The sequence below is a fragment of the Orcinus orca genome, chromosome 14, assembly GCF_937001465.1.
Source record: "Orcinus orca chromosome 14, mOrcOrc1.1, whole genome shotgun sequence".
In the NCBI taxonomy this organism is placed as follows: Eukaryota; Metazoa; Chordata; class Mammalia; order Artiodactyla; family Delphinidae; genus Orcinus; species Orcinus orca.
This window is the reverse complement of record NC_064572.1, coordinates 49,334,157-49,351,762: the sequence shown is the minus strand read 5'-3', so window position 1 is coordinate 49,351,762 and position 17,606 is coordinate 49,334,157. Positions and strand designations below refer to the sequence as shown.

Here is a 17,606-nt window from a genome sequence, read left to right as displayed (position 1 = left end):
TAGATGAGAAAGGAGGTCCTAAGAGTGTTTGAGACTGTAGTTTGTGTTATTCATTTTCAGGGCTAGGTTATTTCACAGGATAGTTCTTTCCACCTGACTCTCGTAACTTAGGCATATGTGTGCTTATATACCCCCAAGGAAATATTTTAATATTTATGAAATAATTTAAAAATACTACTTTTGTAATGTACATTAAGCTAGAGGTTGTATATTTGTAAGTACATTTAGCTAACTTTATTTGAAAATTCATTTATACAATGCTATATGTCCACTAGTAATTATATGAGGAAAAACCAGTAAAATGAATGAGAGAAGTACATACTGAGCCACACTGGCTCAGTGAAGACTATTCACATTATACATAATTTATGTTCCTTACCCTCGGGCTAAGCACAGTTTGCTCAAACAATGATTCCAGTATAGCAAAGAAATAGAAGCTCATGGAACAGATGTTGGGAACTAATTGTACATGGTAAGTGTTTCTCATTTGCTTTGGGGACATTCAATGATAATCACTCCTCTACTACTCTTAAATTTTACATATTTTCCTCATTTCTGGTCTCCGCTTAACATTTGAGGTATGAATGAACATCACTGTGGCTTCTATTCCATTCCATTCCATTTTTAAACCACTTCTCCTTTACCTTCAAGCTAAATAACTCATCCAGTAATGAAAAACTCTAATATTAACAATACTAAATTCCTTCTAAGCCTTAAACCTATACCTGAACATGAAATGTTTTAATTATACCACACAATGAAGCTACATGTGTCACAGCTGATATATATACAAACACACATTGAGACAAATGCATATGGAGAGAGAGAGAGAGAGAGAGTAAAAGAGAGTGCTGACAAATGAAGAACCCTAAATTTCTTTTCGTTACAAATAAGTATTATGAGCTGTGAATGCCAGCATGGAATGGCAATGTGACTGAGAAAAGCATGAAAAGACATGAATGGAGTTCTTACTTCCTCATCATAATAGAGAAGATTCATGGTATGTTGCTGATCTCACTGTTACCTTAAAAGTTTTGACTAGGCAGAAATGGTATTTTACTGAGTGAAGGAAGAAACATCAGTCGGTAAAAATGAAGATATCTTTTATTTCTGTATAAAAAAAACTTTATAAAAAGTTATTTTTTATATAAATAAAACTTTTAAAAATTTATAAAAATAACTTTATAAAACTTTATAAAAATATTAATCTTCCCTAGTTCTGTAATCTCACGTTTCCCAAATTGAGTTTTTTTAAATATAAAAAATAATGACAGCATACTAAGTCATTTCTCTTGTTCGTGTGTCCTTATAAAATGTAATGAGATGTCTATCAAAAAATTGCATTGTTGCAAAATGCGAAAGCTTCTGATCCAGCCAGAGTACAGCTAACACAAGTGTATCATAACTTTTTATCATCAATATGTGATTGAAATTCTTAACATAAGTTTTAAGTTCTGAGAGCATTTTAATTAATAATTTAAGATGTTTGGCTCATTTCCATTTGAATTTAGATTGAGGCACTCTGAAAGCCTGGTTTAATCTGTATATTTAAAACGTATATAAAATCAGCCTCACTGCATGCAAACTGGGAGCCAACTCTCCGCTCTAATTACACTAGAACTACAAAGTCAGAACAATTTTCTAAGTAGTCAACTTATAAAGTTACTGAATGGGGCAATATAACAACCTCCTGAACTGTTGTACTAAAAAGTTGAAATGCCTATCATTTGAACAGCTGTGCTTCTTATCTCAAGACCTTGGAGCAACATCCACCATTTGTGATCCACACAAGTGCCCCTTTCTTCATCAAGCTTTGCCTCATATATTCAGTATAAAGAGCTCTCTCACTTCTTTGAAGACACAAATAACCCATCAAAATGATTCTTAATGCTCTTATTATATACAAACCTATACCTATTAATATGCATGTGATTTCAATTTCTAGGTTGTACGATTTTGATGGGCAGAGCTGTTCTGAAATTAGTTTTTGTATTCTTCATATCACCTAGTATTACACTTGTACAGTATAGTTTAATGCATGTTCTAGAATGGGAAAACAAGTAAAGAGGAAGGAAGGGAATCGAGAGGAAGATGGCGGAAGAGTAAGACGCGGAGATCACCTTCCTCCCCACAGATACACCAGAATATATCTACACGTGGAACAGCTCCTACAGAACACCTACTGAAGGCTGGCAGAAGACCTCAGACCTCCCAAAAGGCAAGAAACTCCCCCACATACCTGGGTAGGGCAAAAGAAAAAACAGAGACAAAAGAATAGGGACGGCACCTGCACCAGTGGGAGGGAGCTGTGAAGGAGGAAAAGTTTCCACACACTAGGAAGCCCCTTCGCGGGCGGAGACTGCGGGAGGCGGAGGGGGGAGCTTCGAAGCCGCGGAGGAGTGCACAGCAACGGGTGCAGAGGGCAAAGCGGCGAGATTCCCGCACAGAGGATCGGTGCCGACCGGCACTCACCAGCCCGAGAGCCTTGTCTGCTCACCTGCCGGGGCGGGCGGGGCTGCGAGCTGAGGCTCTGAGGCTCGGGTTTCGCTTTCGGACGGAGCGCAGGGAGACGACTGGGGTTGGCGGCTTGAACATACCCTGAAGGGGTTAGTGCACCACGCCTAGCCGGGAGGGAGTCCGGGTAAAAGTTTGCACCTGCCGAAGAAGCAAGAGACTTTTTCTTCCCTCTTTGTTTCCTGGTGCGTGAGGAGAGGGGTTTAAGAACGCTGCTTAAAGGAACTCCAGAGACGGGCGCGAGCCGCGGCTAAAAGCGCGGACCCCAGAGACGGGCGGGAGACGCTAAGGCTGCTGCTGCCGCCACCAAGGGGCCTGTGTGCGAGCACAGGTCACTCTCCACACCCCCCTTCCGCGGAGCCTGTGCAGCCCGCCACTGCCAGGTTCCCGGGATCCAGGGACAACTTCCCCAGGAGAACGCACGGCAGGCCTCAGGCTGGTGAAAAGTCACGCCGGCCTTTGCCGCCGCAGGCCCGCCCCGCACTCCGTGCCCCTCCCTCCCCGCCGGCCTGAGTGCGCCAGAGCCCCCGAATCAGCGGCTCCTTTAACCCCGTCCTGTCTGAGCAAAAAACAGACTCCCTCCAGCGACCTACACGCAGAGGCAGGGCCAAATCCAAAGCTGAGCCCCCGTGAGCTGTGAGAACAAAGAAGAGAAAGGGAAATCTCTCCCAGCAGCCTCAGAAGCAACGGATTAAAGCTCCACAATCAACTTTATATACCCTGCATCTGTGGAATACCTGAATAGACAACCAATCATCCCAAATTAAGGAAGTGGACTTTAGGAGCAAGATCTATGATTTTCTTCCCTTTTCCTCTTTTTGTGAATGTGTATGTGTATGCTTCTGTGTGAGATCTTGTCTGTATAGTCTTGCTTCCACCATTTGTCCTAGGGTTCTATCCGTCCATGGTTTTTTTTAAATTTTTTTTCTTAATAATTAATTTTAATAACGTTATTATACTTAACCTTTGTTCTTTCTTTTCTTTCCTTCCTTCCTTCCTTCCCTCCTTTAGACAACGAATCATCCCAAATTGAGGAGGTGGTCTCTGAGAGCAAGATTTATGATTTTTCCCCCTTTACCTCTTTTAGTGAGGGTGTATGTGTATGCTTCTGTGTAAGATTTTGTCTGTATAGCTTTGCTTCCAACATTTGGCCTAAGGTTCTATCCGTCCCTTTTTTTTTCCTAAAGAATTTTTTAATTCAATAACTTTATTATACTTTATTTTATTTTTACTGTATCTTTCTTTCTGTCTTTTTTCCTTCTTTCCCTCCTTCCTTCCTCCCTCCCTTTCTTTCCTTCTTGCCTTCTTTCCTTCTTTGCTTCTTTCTTCCTTCCTTCCTTCCCTCCTTTCCTTCTTTCTTTCCTCATACTTCTACTAATTCTCTCTACTTTTTCTCCCTTTTATTCTGACCCATGTGGATGAAAGGCTCTTGGTGCTCCAGCCAGGAGTCAGGGATCTGCCTCTGAGGTAGGAGAGCCAACTTCAGGACACTGGTCAACAAGAGACCTCCCAGCTCCACATAATATCAAATGGCGAAAATCTCCCAGAGACCTCCATCTTAACACCAGCACCCAGCTTCACTCAATGACCAGCAAGCCACAGTGCTGGACAACCTATGCCAAACAACTAGCAAAACAGGAACACAACCCCACCCATTAGCAGAGAGGCTGCCTAAAATCATAATAAGGCAGGCCACAGACACCCCAAAACACACCACCAGACGTGAACCTGCCCACTAGAGAGACAATATCCAGCCTCATCCACCACAACACAGCCACTAGTCCCCTCCACCAGGAAGCCTACACAACCCACTGAACCAACCTTAGCCACTGGAGACAGACATCAAAAACAGCGGGAACTACGAACCTGCAGTCTGCAAAAAGGAGGCCCCAAACACAGTAAGATAAGCAAAATGAGAAGACAGAAAAACACACAGCAGATAAAGGAGCAAGATAAAAATGCACCAGACCTAAAAAATAAAGAGGAAATAGGCAGTCTACCTGAAAAAGAATTCAGAATAATGATAGTAAGGATGATCCGAAATCTTGGAAACAGAATGGACAAAATGCAAGAAACAGTTAACAAGGACCTAGAAGAAATAAAGATGAAACAAGCAACGATGAACAACACAATAAATGAAATTAGAAGTACTCTAGATGGGATCAATAGCAGAATAACTGAGGCAGAAGAACGGATAAGTGACCTGGAAGATAAAATAGTGGAAATAACTACTGCAGAGCAGAATAAAGAAAAAAGAATGAAAAGAACTGAGGACAGTCTCCGAGACCTCTGGGACAACATTAAACGCACCAACATTCGAATTATAGGGGTTCCAGAAGAAGAAGAGAAAAAGAAAGAGACTGAGAAAATATTTGAAGAGATTATAGTTGAAAACTTCCCTAATATGGGAAAGGAAATAGTTAATCAAGTCCAGGAAGCACAGAGTGTCCCATACAGGATAAATCCAAGGAGAAATATGCCAAGACACATATTAATCAAACTGTCAAAAATTAAATACAAAGAAAGTATATTAAAAGCAGCAAGGGAAAAACAACAAATAACACATAAGGGAATCCCCATAAGGTTAACAGCTGATCACTCAGCAGAAACCCTACAAGCCAGAAGGGAGTGGCAGGACATACTGAGAGTGGCAGGACATACTGAGAGTGATGAAGGAGAAAAACCTGCAGCCAAGACTACTCTACCCAGCAAGGATCTCATTCAGATTTGATGGAGAAATTAAAACCTTTACAGACAAGCAAAAGCTGAGAGTTCAGCACCACCAAACCAGCTTTACAACAAATGCTAAAGGAACTTCTCTAGAAAAGAAACACAAGAGAAGGAAAAGACCTACAATAACGAACCCAAAACAATTTAGAAAATGGGAATAGGAACATACATATCGATAATTACCTTAAATGTAAATGGATTAAATGCTCCCAAAAGACATAGATTGGCTGAATGGATACAAAAACAAGACCCTTATATATGCTGTCTACAAGAGACCCACTTCAGACCTAGAGACACATACAGACTGAAAGTAAGGGGATGGAAAAAGATATTCCATGCAAATGGAAACCAAAAGAAAGCTGGAGTAGCAATTCTCATATCAGACAAAATAGACTTTAAAATAAGGACTATTAAAAGAGACAAAGAAGGACACTACATAATGATCAAGGGATTGATCCAAGAGGAAGATATAACAATTGTAAATATTTATGCACCCAACATAGGAGCACCTCAATACATAAGGCAAATACTAACAGCCATAAAAGGGGAAATCGACAGTAACACATTCATAGTAGGGGACTTAAACACCCCACTTTCACCCATGGACAGATCATCCAAAATGAAAATAAATAAGGAAACACAAGCTTTCAATGATACATTAAACAAGATGGACTTAATTGATATTTATAGGACATTCCATCCAAAAACAACAGAATACACATTTTTCTCAAGTGCTCATGGAACATTCTCCAGGATAGATCATATCTTGGGTCACAAATCAAGCCTTGGTAAATTTAAGAAAATTGAAATTGTATCAAGTATCTTTTCCGACCACAACGCCATGAGACTAGATATCAATTACAGGAAAAGATCTGTAAAAAATACAAACGCGTGGAGGCTAAACAATACACTACTTAATAATGAAGTGATCACTGAAGAAATCAAAGAGGAAATCAAAAAATACCTAGAATCAAATGACAATGGAGACACAACGACCCAAAACCTATGGGATGCAGCAAAAGTAGTTCTAAGAGGGAAGTTTATAGCAATACTAGCCCACCTTAAGAAGCAGGAAACATCTCGAATAAACAACCTACCCTTGCACCTCAAGCAATTAGAGAAAGAAGAACAAAAAAACCCCAAAGCTAGCAGAAGGAAAGAAATCATAAAAATCAGATAAGAAATAAATGAAAAAGAAATGAAGGAAACAACAGCAAAGATCAATAAAACTAAAAGCTGGTTCTTTGAGAAGATAAACAAAATAGATAAACCACTAGCCAGACTCATCAAGAAAAAAAGGGAGAAGACTCAAATCAATAGAATTAGAAATGAAAAAGGAGAGGTAACAACTGACACTGCAGAAATAAAAAAGATCATGAGAGATTACTACAAGCAACTCTATGCCAATAAAATGGACAATCTGGATGAAATGGACAAATTCTTAGAAATGCACAACCTGCCAAGACTGAATCAGGAAGAAATAGAAAATATGAACAGACAAATCACAAGCACTGAAATTGAAACTGTGATTAAAAATCTTCCAACAAACAAAAGCCCAGGACCAGATGGCTTCACAGGCGAATTCTATCAAACATTTAGAGAAGAGCTAACACCTATCCTTCTCAAACTCTTCCAAAATACAGCAGAGGGAGGAACACTCCCAAATTCCTTCTACGAGGCCACCATCACCTTGATACCAAAACCAGACAAGGATGTCACAAAGAAAGAAAACTACAGGCCAATATCACTGATGAACATAGATGCAAAAATCCTCAACAAAATACTAGCAAACAGAATCCAACAGCACATTAAAAGGATCATACACCATGATCAAGTGGGGTTAATTCCAGGAATGCAAGGATTCTTCAATATACGCAAATCTATCAATGTGATAAACCATATTAACAAATTGAAGGAGAAAAACCATATGATCATCTCAATAGATGCAGAGAAAGCTTTTGACAAAATTCAACACCCATTTATGATAAAAACCCTGCAGAAAGCAGGCATAGAGGGAACTTTCCTCAACATAATAAAGGCCATATATGACAAGCCCACAGCAAACATCATCCTCAATGGTGAAAAACTGAAAGCATTTCCACTAAGATCAGGAACAAGACAAGGTTGCCCACTCTCACCACTCTTATGCAACATAGTTTTGGAAGTTTTAGCCACAGCAATCAGAGAAGAAAAGGAAATAAAAGGAATCCAAATCAGAAGAGAAGAAGTAAAGCTGTCACTGTTTGCAGATGACATGATCCTATACATAGAGAATCCTAAAGATGCTACCAGAAAACTACTAGAGCTAATGAATGAATTTGGTAAAGTGGCAGGATACAAAATTAATGCACAGAAATCTCTGGCATTCCTATATACTAATGATGAAAAATCTGAAAGTGAAATCAAGAAAACACTCCCATTTACCATTGCAACAAAAAGAATAAAATACCTAGGAATAAACCTACCTAAGGAGACAAAAGACCTGTATGCAGAAAATTATAAGACACTGATAAAAGAAATTAAAGATGATACAAACAGATGGAGAGATATACCATGTTCTTGGATTGGAAGAATCAACATTTTGAAAATGACTCTACTACCCAAAGCAATCTATAGATTCAATGCAATCCCTATCAAACTACCACTGGCATTTTTCACAGAACTAGAACAAAAAATTTTGCAATTTGTATGGAAACACAAAAGACCCCGAATAGCCAAAGCAATCTTGAGAACGAAAAAAGGAGCTGGAGGAATCAGGCTCCCTGACTTCAGACTATACTACAAAGCTACAGTAATCAAGACAGTATGGTACTGGCACAAAAACAGAAAGATAGGTCAATGGAACAGGATAGAAAGCCCAGAGATAAACCCACGCACATATGGACACCTTATCTTTGATAAAGGTGGCAGGAATGTACAGTGGAGAAAGGACAGCCTCTTCAATAAGTGGTGCTGGGAAAACTAGACAGGTACATGTAAAAGTATGAGATTAGATTACTCCCTAACACCATACACAAAAATAAGCTCAAAATGGATTAAAGACCTAAATGTAAGGCCAGAAACTATCAAACTCTTAGAGGAAAACATAGGCAGAACACTCTATGACATAAATCACAGCAAGATCCTTTCTGACCCACCTCCTAGAGAAATGGAAATAAAAACAAAAATAAACAAATGGGACCTAATGAAACTTCAAAGCTTTTGCACAGCAAAGGAAACCATAAAGAAGACCAAAAGACAACCCTCAGAATGGGAGAAAATATTTGCAAATGAAGCAACCGACAAAGGATTAATCTCCAAAATTTACAAGCAGCTCATGCAGCTCAATAACAAAAAAACAAACAACCCAGTCCAAAAATGGGCAGAAGACCTACATAGACATTTCTCCAAAGAAGATATACAGACTGCCAACAAACACATGAAAGAATGCTCAACATCATGAATCATTAGAGAAATGCAAATCAAAACTACAATGAGATATCATCTCACACCAGTCAGAATGGCCATCATCAAAAAATCTAGAAACAATAAATGCTGGAGAGGGTGTGGAGAAAAGGGAACACTCTTGCACTGCTGGTGGGAATGTGAATTGGTTCAGCCACTATGGAGAACAGTATGGAGGTTCCTTAAAAAACTACAAATAGAACTACCATATGACCCAGCAATCCCACTACTGGGCATATACCCTGAGAAAACCAAAATTCAAAAAGAGTCATGTACCAAAATATTCATTGCAGCTCTATTTACAATAGCCCGGAGATGGAAACAACCTAAGTGCCCATCATCGGATGAATGGATAAAGAAGATGTGGCACATATATACAATGGAATATTACTCAGCCATAAAAAGAAATGAAATTGAGCTATTTGTAATGAGGTGGATAGACCTAGAGTCTGTCATACGGAGTGAAGTAAGTCAGAAAGAAAAAGACAAATACTGTATGCTAACACATATATATGGAATTTAAGAAAAAAAAAATGTCATGAAGAACCTAGGGGTAAGGCAGGAATAAAGACGCAGACCTACTAGAGAACGGACTTGAGGTTATGGGGAGGGGGAAGGGTGAGCTGTGACAGGGCGAGAGAGAGTCATGGACATATACACACTAACAAACGTAGTAAGGTAGATAGCTAGTGGGAAGCAGCCGCATGGCACAGGGATATTGGCTCGGTGCTTTGTGACAGCCTGGAGGGGTGGGATAGGGTGGGTGGGAGGGAGGGAGACGCAAGAGGGAAGACATATGGGAACATATGTATATGTATAACTGATTCACTTTGTTATAAAGCAGAAACTAACACACCATTGTAAAGAAATTATACCCCAATAAAGATGTTAAAAAAAAAAAAGAGGAAGGAAGGAAGGAAGGAAAGAAGAAAGGAAGGAAGGGAGGGAGGGAGGAAGGAAGAAGTAGGCAGAGGAAAGAAGGATTTTTTTAAAAAGGAAATAAAAATATGGATAAGCAAGTCTAGAACCTTGATATACTACAGCTCAGCAACAGAACATAGGTGCAGCAAACAATGATAACAAATGAACAGATTATAAAGAAAAGTTTTTTTAAATATATAATAATTTTGCCATAATTTTAGCCTGTGTAGAAACTAAGTCTGGTGTTAAGACACAGATTACTGCCATAAATTACATTCATCTTTACATTCTTATTTCAATATATGATATTACAATATATATTACATTATATGAAATGCATAGTTCTTAGAAGATACACAAATAAAAGGAAAAAATGCTTTTAACTTTTTGGTGACTATCACAGACACAGATATATTGGAGGATATGGTTATACAAAATATACTGCCTTATAATATGTTTTCTATCTTTTAATGATATATGAATACCCCACTTTCAATGCATGTAATTATGCTTAGGATGTGATTCATTAAGTCCCTTAAGGATACCTAAAATCTTTTAGCATATAAATGTTCAACCTAATACCTTTTAGCATATAAATGCATATAAATGGCGATAGATGGATTATATGAAAGTGTGTGTGTGTGTGTGTGTGTGTGTGTGTGTGTGTGTGTGTATGTGTGTGTGTGTGGAGAGAGGGGTCATTTTTAAAAAGGCTCTTACTGAGCCAATATATATATTTAGTATTTTCCTGCTGAGAGAGCAATTGTATTAACACAGACTTCACATTTCATTCTCTTTTAGCACTGTTCTTTTGGTACATCTGATTTTCATTCTGAAAGTCAGTGTCCCTATTAGAAGTTGACATGAAATATGTGGGGAAAAGCCACTTTTTAAATTCTTGAAATTAATGTACAAAGTAAGAAAAAGCAGGGATATATCTTGAAATATTTTTCATGTCAAACACAGATATATCCTAATAAAATGTAAGCATTAAGGAATACTTAGACTGATGTTCAGGGCTCAAAATATGATATTAATTAAAAGAAAATTTGAATCCAAGTATGGTTATGACAGGCCTCTTTTACAGTATGTTCTTTTCATATATTCCCATAGTGGAAGATGCCCATACAAATAAAAGTTGAAGGAAAAGAATTTATGCACTATTTTCTTTTCCCACATTATTTTTCTTACATATTTTTAAATAATTTTATTCTCAATATTGTGTGTATCTTTGCATTCCTCAATAATTGCTTCTGAACCACAAAGGAAAGTCAAACTGACCAAGATAGCTTTAATATACCTATTTCCCCCAGGATAAGTAAACCCTAGACACATTTCTTCCTAACTGCAGATCCCTGATCTCCCTTTTCTTAAGAGTGTTTACTTTAGAAAAACTTTCCATTGTGAATTCTTTCTCTGCCTCTTTGACATGTAAATTTTATCTTAGAGCATCTTACCAGTTTTACAATGCAGGAAAATCTTTCTTGAAGACCTAATAGCCAACCTTTTGAAATATAATCATCAAGAAAGACAGTGCCCCTCTCTCCTAGTGTTGTGGGAAGATAGGAACCTAACTCCTAAAGACAACAGTTAGCAAACAGAGTGACCTAATCACATGCAACGCCTCCCCCCAACTTTCTTCAGTATTTTCACACTACTTAAATCCCATAGTGTAAAAAAGAAAAACCAAAAAACCCCCAAAAAAGCCCTCTTGTCTTCTGTTTCAAAAGAGCTGTGTTACATGTAACTATATAAACATAATTTTAAATTGAAGACAATGTTTTCCATGGACCCAGAGTCTAAAACAAATGACACAATATTTAAATAAAAACTTAAGAAAGACCATGGGAATATTATAAATATATATAACAAAATTGTATTTTTTTTCTGTCCAATGGTCACTCACAATACATTTGCGATAATGGTAAATATGGGTCAGTGAAATTTCTTGCCAGCTTAAAGATTCTTTGTGTATCTGCATGGGTGGTGTAAAGGGTTTATGAGAAAAATATTTGGTATATTTCAATATGAAAACTTTTCCACTATGTGAATCTTAAAAATCTTATTTTGAAATGGCAAGCCTATATCCCCTGTCAAAGTAAATTGACGCCTAAAAATATAGCTTGGCAAAAGCAAACAGTGCAAAGTGAATAAAGAAAATATTATTATAAAGCCACATTAACTATAGATTAAAAGAGATTTAAAAGGCAAAAAAAAAAAGAAAATGCTTTCCCTTAAAGAGATGAATATATTTTCATCATGTCATATATATCATAAAAGATGACTATATAAGTAATCCTTGGTTAAAATCAAAATTTTGATCAATATACAATTAGGCTATGGATATGCATCAGACATTAATATTCTGAATAATATGTATTATTCCAGCTCCTTCAATAAGGCTGCAGTAGGAATCTAATACAATTTGCTATTCTTGCAGAGTAAAATTAATAAAAATAATTACTTATTCATCAAAGTATTATTCCCATGACAAAGACTGCATGAAAACAAACAAACAAAATTGCATTTGATTCCACATTTCTTCCAGGTATCTGCCAGAAAAAAAATCACGAAAAATAAAAAATGAGAGAGAGAAAACACATCCCACACAAATAAAAGTGAGTTAAATCCTCCACCTATTTTTATAGAGATTATGTATCTATTTTTCAAGTTTGTAGTGAATGTAATGGCTATACACAGGAAACATCCATTAATGGGAATTTGGTTTAAAAGTATTCAGTGATTTTCAGAGCAAGACATGTATATCTGAAACAATTGATAATTAAGTAGTTAAATTCATTTAGTCATAATTGTGAAAAACAGAAGGAAAATATTAAAGTGTTTTTAATTCTCAGAGATATTTCCTGACTTTTGTAGATTCCTTTCACCTCTATTCTATGCTAAAGCCTTACTTTGTATAAAAATAACTTGAACTCCAGATGGTCATTTCCCTTGAAGGTTTTTCTGTGTTAGTGTTATAGAATTACAGAATAATGACTTGAACATCACCTTACAAGAAAAATTTGTATATGAACTTTGGGGGAAAATGAGAGATTTGTGGCAAGAAAAATAAGGAAGTCATATATTCAGAAAAAAAAGACATTTTAGGTTAATTATATTTGCAGTGTGTCAACAAGAGTTACAAAACCATAAATACAGGCATTAAGTAGCCTCATAAAAATAACTCCTTATTCTAATAACAAAGAGAAAAATTGAATGCTAACACTGATGATAATCATAATAGCATCAAAAAACGTCAAATACCTAGGATAAATTTTAAAATATATATATTTAATACCTCTAAACAAAGTACAAATAACAATAATTAAATAAAATGTGTATGAGAGAAATTAAAGAACTCTTTAAAAAATTGGAGGGATATGCTTTATTAACGGATTGGAAAACTGAATATTTTAAAGTTGTCAAAATCTCATCAAATTAATACATTTGATGCAAACCAATAAATATCCCAGAAATTTTGAAGAAACTGAAGATTTCACCCTAAAGTTTGTATAAAATTTCGAAGTGCCAAGTACATCTAAGATCAGCTTGAAGAAAACAAACTACATTGGAGGGCTGAACTATTAGATATCAATATGTATTCTAAAACTGTAGTAATCAAGGCAACATGGTATTGATGAAATCTTGACAAATAGTCAAGTGGAACAAAATATAGTCTAGAAAGAGATTCACTCATAAAAGATTCATGATGCTGAGCCAATTGAATATGCATATTTAAAATAAATGAAATTTGCTACCTCACAAAAGCACAAAACAGTATTAAATTGTAGAAAAGAAAATAATAACACTTCTAGGTGATAATTTAAGAGAATATTTTCAAGATCTTGGGAGAGGTAAGAGTTCCCTAAGCAGAAAAGAAAAGGCACTAAATTTAAGGAAAAGATAGACAAATTGCACTGTATTAAAATAAAGAACTTATCAATAAATGATAATGCTATCAAAAGATTACACTATGAAAAGTTAAAAAAATCAAACTACAGAGTATGGGATTATACATATATTGGACAAAATCCTATGTCCAGAGAACATAAAGAATTAAATTCAGTAAGAAAAATAAAGTAAAATAAACCACAGGTAATTTTTAAAAATGGAAAAAGACCTTAACAAACATGTTACAAAAGAGAATATCTACATTGTCAATAAACATATACAAAGATATTCTGCCTGTTTTTCAATCATAGAAATGCAAATTAAATTAACAATAATATACTGCAAACACCTATCAAAATGGCTAGCATTAAAAAGACATTATAGCACATACTGATAAGAATGGTATGCTTATATACTACTAATGAGAGTGTATATTTGTAAAAGTATTCTGAGAAACAGCGTGGCTTTAACTACTAAGTTTGTACATAGGCAAATCTAATGACACATGCATTTTAGTGTCAGGTATATACCCAAATGAAATAAGTGGCATGTATACCAAAAGTCATGTACAAGGATGTTCATAGCATCATTACTTATATTTGTCCCAAGTGGGGAACAACTTAAACATCATTAGTAGAATGGATACATTCATTTGTATAATCATTCAGTGGGATTTTATACAACAAAGAAATGAATGCAGAGTTATACACATTAATATATATAAATCTCACAAACATAATTTTGAGCAAAAGAAGGTAGACACAGAGAACATATGATTCCATTTGTGTAATATAACTGATTAGGAATCAGGACAGTGGTTAACTCTGAGGCAGAAAGAGTGAACATTTTGGGAACAGCATGAGCAGGACTTTTATCTACTTCCTGATATGGATGAGGTTACAAAGTTATGTACATTTTATAAAAACTCATTGAGTTTTTTGCATTTGTTCATATATAGGCTAAAATTCAGTAATTTTTTAAAAGTTAAGACAAGTTTAAAAAAGAAGAAAAATGCAATGTCGTGGATCTGCTATTGCCATTACAATAAATTATATGTGACTTAGTTCAATAAATAGTAATATGGTGATATTTGAAATAATAATGACCTGAACAATAAGTCACATATTTTTAGACCACAATTATAGGATGGAAAAATAAGTTACATGATTATAGCGGTTACAAAGCTAAGAATGGATTTGTATATATGTTGAAAATGAAATAAGGGGAAAAGAGGTAAAATACACAGGATAAAACAAATTTATTTTATAATATATCACTCAAATTTAAGACTATTGCCAACAATCATGTAACTAACCATTAATTTATTCCCTAATTACATCCTCTCAGAAAAGCTTGCACAGGATAGGTGTTCCATAAATATTTACTGACTGAATCTTACAAGTAACATGCTTCAATTCAACCTGATTCCCGTCTTAACCAATAACGCTGGAGATACAGAATACCTAAATATTCCACCTACATCTCTAATCCTTGCCTATTTGGCATATAGGTATAATATGAACAGTCTGGGCAGTGGTAAAGTAGGCTGTCTTTTAAGTGAAAATTGACACTCCTGAGTTACGTATCTGAAGCATGTAACCTTAATGAAGTCCATGCTTCCCGTAGTATTCGCAGGTACCAGCCTGGGCTATTCAACTACAAGATCACACCTACAGGGCAAGAGGCAAGATCACACTTAAGTCCACTGTAGGGGTCAGGGCGGGGAGGGGGGAAGGAAGGCTTCTCTCAAGACCATGGGAAAACTTAAATTTCAGGTAGAAAATGAAAGTCATTGGGAAACAAAGAGCAGCCAAGCGATCCCTATTTCCATTCTTGAGTTTAGTCATTAAGGCAAAGCCTCTGATGTAATCTGACTTCCACGAAAAACTATTTTGCAGTGTTTCTTAGAGAACTATGAACACTCAAGATCAACCTTAATAACAGGGCTCTAATATCTTAATTGGTCTCAGCTCAAAATCTTAGCAATCAGTTCTTTTAATTCATGTTCAAAGTCATTACTCAGTGCACAAGCATGCCTTTTGAGTACTAGGCCAGAAAGGTCTAAACACTGCTATAATGAGTGCTCAGAAGTACCTTTACCTAAGAACAGAAATTAATGTAATATAAAATGAACAGTTATGACAAAAAACAAAATTTGATTAGTTAAAAACAAAATAATATTGATAAACCACTAGTAAGACAGATAAAAAAATAAAGAAAACACAAATTACTTCTATCAGGAATGAAAGAGGTGACATTACTAGAGTTCCTATAAACACTAAAAGAATAACAAGAGACTGTCATGAACAACTTTCCACCAATATATCTGACTCAAACAACAAAATTTACCAAAACAGACAAGTTAAAACAGGATATCTGAATAGCTCTATATTTTTCAAGGAAACTGAATTTTTTACCTAAAATTACTCCACAAAGAAAACTCCCAGTCTAGAGGACTTTACTAGTTAATTCTATCAAACAAAAAAATAGAATTCTTGACTGGTTAAGGAGAAACAATCTTAAACGAACTCTTTTTAAAAATGGAGGGGAATGAAACATATCCCTTCTTGTTTTATGATACCAAACCTGACAAAGATACATCAAGAAAAGATAAGTATAGAATAACATCCTCATTACCTTAGAGGCAAATATACTTAATAATAAAATTATTAGAACATTAGCAAATCACATCCAGTTACATATAAAATGGATAATACCTCATGACAAAGTTGTTTTTATACCAGAAATGCAAGGTTAGTTTAAAATTTACAATAAATTAAATCCTATGAACAGAATGAAGGAGAAGAAAAAATAACTCAAACAACATAGAAAATTTGTTTATTAAAATCAGACACCCATTCAATATAAAACAAATTCAGCAAACTAGAAATAAAAGGCAACTTCCTCAATCTGATAAGCAACATCTAAAACAACAACAGCGATAATAACTACAACTAATACCTACAAGATGGCAAGAGTATCCAATCTTATCACTTCTATTCAGCACAGTGGCTAGAAATCCTAGCTAGTGCAATAAGAGAAGGAACAAAAGACACTAGGTTAAAAAGGAAGAAGCAAACTACTGCTATTTATAGACACATAATCTATTTATAGACACATAATTATATACATAATCTTAAAGAATCATCAAAGTAACTACAGACAGTGTGGGGAGAAAAAAGAAATAGGTGAGGGAGATTTAAAAGTACAAATTTTCAGTTGCAAAATAAATGAGTCATGGATTTGCAATGTATAGCATGTAGAATATATTCTATAATTATGTAACATTCTTTTACAGTGACAGATTGTAACTAGACTTATCATGGTGATCAATTTGAAATGTACAGAAATATCAAATCACTATGTTGTGTAACAGAAACTAACATAGTATTGCAGGACAATCATACTTCAAAAACACACAAACAAACAAACTCATAGAAAAAGAGATCAGATTTGTGGTTACCAGAGGCAGGGGATTGGGAGAAGGGGAAATGGAGGAAGGCAGTCAAAAGGCACAAACTTCCAGTTACAAGGTAAATAAGTACTAGGGATATAATGTACAACATGATACGTATAATTAACACTGCTATATCTTACATATGAAAGCTGTTAAGAGAGTAAATACTGAGTTCTCAAAACAAGGAAATTTTTTTTTATATTTCTTTAACTTTGATGAAGTATGAAATGATGGATGGTCACTAAGCTTACTGTGATGATATTTCATGGTGTGTGTAAGTCAAATTATTATGCTGTACACTTTAAACATATACAGTGCTATATGTCAATTATATCTCAGTAACACTGGAAGCAAAAAATTAAAATAAATTAATAATTGCAGACATACCTTGTTCTACTGTGCTTTACTTTATTGAGATTCACAGATACTGCGTTTTTTTACAAACTGAAGGTTTATGGCAACCCTGCATTGAACAAGTTTAATAGGTTCCATTTTTCCAACAGCATCTGCTTATTTCGTGTCTTTGTGTCACATTTTGATAATTTTCACAATGTTTCAAACACTCTACCATCAAAAAGATTATAAAGTGTAGAAGGCTCAGATGATTGTTAGCAATTTTTAGCAATAAAATATTTTTAATTAAGGTATG

General features: G+C 35.5%; 1 protein-coding gene across 1 annotated transcript in view; it reads right to left on the bottom strand.

Moving 5' to 3' along the window:
* Positions 1-17,606, bottom strand: part of PCDH15 (protocadherin related 15) — a 711,784-nt gene that overhangs the window by 465,925 nt on the left and 228,253 nt on the right. The window lies entirely within an intron of this gene.